The sequence below is a fragment of the Coregonus clupeaformis genome, chromosome 7 (genome assembly GCF_020615455.1).
Source record: "Coregonus clupeaformis isolate EN_2021a chromosome 7, ASM2061545v1, whole genome shotgun sequence".
Lineage (NCBI taxonomy): Eukaryota > Metazoa > Chordata > Actinopteri > Salmoniformes > Salmonidae > Coregonus > Coregonus clupeaformis.
In genome coordinates, this window is record NC_059198.1 from 14,252,072 (window position 1) to 14,256,309 (window position 4,238).

Consider the following 4,238-nt stretch of genomic DNA (forward strand, 5'->3'; position numbering starts at 1 on the left):
ATAACTGTTTAGCGCATGCAGGTACGGTGGCTTCCGTAGGACATATGATGAGTCAAAAGGAACACAATAATTCACAAGGGCTACATAGCGAACATAACAAATACAACAGTTTATTATGGATTTGTCACGAGATGGATTGGTAGACAGTTTTAGTATGAACACCATTTAACTCCACCAACATAGGATTTAATATGCTTTATTTTCAAATCATGGATCGGACCCTGTTTCCCCACAGTAGACTGTATGATTTCCTGGTCTGTGTAGACATAATAGAGCCTCCCTTCAGGTAGGTTACCCTCCCCCTTACTCCCTCAGGTAAGTGTGGGGCATGTGTAAGTGACACTGCAACAATATGGTGATGGGCACTACAAATCTCACACCACTGCACACAGAATTATTCTGATTTGGCACTGCAACAGTAGTTATAATAAGGAAAGGCACTTCAATCTCACTCGAGTGCTGCACACAATATGGGACCCAACCTTGGCTCTGCTCTGCCACTCCCTCTAAAGGACTCTACTGTTATGGGACAAAATAGGGAGGGGGAAAGACAGACAAGACAACATATAGAGAGGGTGGGATAGGTTCTCACTTTCTAGGCACCAACGAGAACCATATCCCCCAAAACATTTAATAATAAATGTCAGTCGGGTGATATCCAGATCCGCACAGCGCCCTCTCCTAGAACGCACCCGGTCTGAGACATTCTCTGCTCAACTCCCCCCAGCCAAACACAAAAGGACTTCAGCCATAGGGACTTGTGACTTGAATCAGACTTGAGCACAGGGGACTTGGGACTCGACCTTGAGGTTTATTGACTCGACTACAAAACTCTCTTGTATATCCTGTGTATGCATTTGTATCTGTCATGCCTGCTGCCCTAATGCAAGAAACACTAACTTCCTAGTAGGTGGAGTTTCATTTTGCTCTGAATGACATTTCAGCACTTCAGTGGTGCTTTTACTGTCAATAATCCCGTTGAACCAATAGTGGTGGTTTATTCAGCTAGGCCCTCCCCTAGTACAGTTTTTTTGTTGTTGCCTTTATTTAACTAGGCAAGTCAGTTAAGAACAAATTCTTATTTACAATGACGGCCTACCAAAAGGCAAAAGGCCTCCTACGGGGACGGGGGCTGGGATTAAAAATAAATAATAATATAGGACAAAACACACATCACGACAAGACAGACACCACAACACTACATAAAGAGAGACCTAAGACGCAACATTGCATGGCAGCAACACATGACAACACAGCATGGTAGCAACACAACATGACAACAACATGGTAGCAACACAACATGGCAGCAGTACAACATGGTAGCAGCAGAAAACATGGTACAAACATTATTGGGCACAGACAACAGCACAAAGGGCAAGAAGGTAGAGACAACAATACATCACGCGAAGCAGCCACAACTGTCAGTAAGAGTGTCCATGATTGAGTCTTTGAATGAAGAGATGGAGATAAAACTGTCCAGTTTGAGTGTTTTTTGCAGCTCGTTCCAGTCGCTAGCTGCAGCGAACTGAAAAGAGGAGTGACCCAGCGATGTGTGTGCTTTGGGGACCTTTAACAGAATGTGACTGGCAGAACGGGTGTTGTATGTGGAGGATGAGGGCTGCAGTAGTTATCTCAGATAGGGGGGAGTGATGCCTAAGAGGGTTTTATAAATAAGCATCAACCAGGGGGTCTTGCGACGGGTATACAGAGATGACCAGTTTACAGAGGAGTATAGAGTGCAGTGATGTGTCCTATAAGGAGCATTGGTGGCAAATCTGATGGCCGAATGGTAAAGAACATCTAGCCGCTCGAGAGCACCCTTACCTGCCGATCTATAAATTACGTCTCCGTAATCTAGCATGGGTAGGATTATCATCTGAATCAGGGTTGGTTTGGCAGCTGGGGTGAAAGAGGAGCGATTACGATAGAAGAAACCAAGTCTAGATTTAACCTTAGCCTGCAGCTTTGATATGTGCGGAGAGGACAGTGTACCGTCTAGCCATACTCCCAAGTACTTGTATGAGGTGACTACCTCAAGCTCTAAACCCTCAGAGGTAGTAATCACACAGGTGGGGAGAGGGGCATTCTTCTTACCAAACCACATTACCTTTGTTTTGGAGGTGTTCAGAACAAGGTTAAGGGCAGAAAGCTTGTTAGACACTAAGAAAGCTTTGTTGTAGAGCGTTTAACACAAAATCCGGGGAGGGGCCAGCTGAGTATGAGACTGTATCATCTGCATATAAATGGATGAGAGAGCTTCCTACTGCCTGAGCTATGTTGTTGATGTAAATTCAGAAGATACTTGGGGTACTCCCTTGGTGACAGGCAGTGGCTGAGACAGCAGATGTTCTGACTTTATACACTGCACTCTTTGAGAGAGGTAGTTAGCAAACCAGGCTAAAGACCCCTCAGAGACACCAATACTCCTTGGCCGGCCCACAAGAATGGAATGATCTACCGTATCAAAAGCTTTGGCCAAGTCAATAAAAATAGCAGCACAACATTGCTTAGAATCAAGGGCAATGGTGACATCATATAGAATGTAGTGACACATCCATAACCTGAGTGGAAACCAGATTGCATACCAGAGATAATACTATAGACATCAAGAAAGCCAGTCAGTTGATTATTGACAAGGTTTTCCAACACTTTTGATAAACAGGGCAAAATAGAAATTGGCCCTGTGTAGTTCAGTTGGTAGAGCATGGCGTTTGCAACGCCAGGATTGTGGGTTCGAATCCCACGGGGGGCCAGTATGAAAAATGTATGCCCTCACTAACTGTAAGTTGCTCTGGATAAGAGAGTCTGCTAAATGACTAAAATGTAAATGTAAAAAAGAACAGTTAGGATCAGCTTGATCTCCCCCTTTAAATAAAGGATGCACCGTGACACGGTTCTTGTAGCAGACAATGGGCAAGTTCGTTTTGCATGGCCCGGTGGCCCCGGTGAGTGGAGATTTCACTTATGGACCAATGGAATGGTCTAAAATGGGCAAACTCCTCCCAATCGGGGCAACGGGCTATGCAAACCGAACTCGCCCAGTGGAAAAGGGAAACACGTAGCTAGCTACAGTAAGTTGTGGCTTTCAAACGGTCATTGCTGGCAAATCGATTATTGTTATCATCATGTATATATAGGGTGGTTACCTGGTTACCTGAGTCTTTGCTGATTTTGCCAGTGAATTAGTACTGGGAATACATGCTTGTTGTCTGAGTTGGCACTAACGTTAGCACGCTAGCTAGGTTATGTCTAAAATGTTTGACATTGATCATCTCCATTTCTATTTAGAACAATTTGTTAACAACTTGTAAATTATTACTAATAGAAAGGGAGTAATAGAAAGCCTACAGGAAGCAATGTTCCTTAGGTTTTTGTCATTCCCATGTGGCTTGTTACACTGTAAGATTTTTCTGTAATTTCAATTATAAAACAATAGAATGCACAGTAAAATGCCGTAAATGTGTTTTACAGCACACTGTAAGACTTTTCTGTAATTTTAACATAAAATACTGTAGAATGTGGCAGGTAGCTGAGAGGTTAAGAGCATTGGGCCAGTAACCGAAATGTTGCTGATTCGAATCCCCATGCCGGCAAGGTGAAAAAGATCTGCCATTCCGCCCTTGCGCAAGACAGTTAACCCCCCACAACTGCTCCCCGGGTATCGTGGACATCGATTAAGCCAGCCCCCAGCACCTCTGATTCAGAGGGTTTGGGTTATATGCGGAAAACACATTTGGGTCGAATGCATTCCTCTCTGCAGACACAGCACCAATCTAGATCCCGGTTTCCACCACCAGACCACCAGACGAGGCGGAGGGACCAAACACCAGACCTTCACCCGGAGCGAACAGACCACTGGGGAGTGCCACAATTGACCTCCGGTTCTAGGTCTCCCTTGCGGGTATGCTTGCTCCTCAGGTTGTCCTTCCTCCACTCTGCAGACCCAGCACCAACCCCAGGTTTTCCAGCCCTGGTACCAGCATGATCTCCAACCCAGGTTTTCCCGGTACCAGTCCCAACACCAGCACCAACCCTCGACCAACCACAACTGCCACCTTCATCCAGCAACTGCCAGCTCAGACCCCACCCCTCCCTCAACACAAACACAACGTCAACCACTCCACCAGACCAAACATGACTGACTGACTGACAAATGGACAGATTGATGATTGTTACATGTTATTTGTATGAATGCATTTGTTTGTTGTTTTTTGGTAATAGTTTGTTTTTCTTTTGAT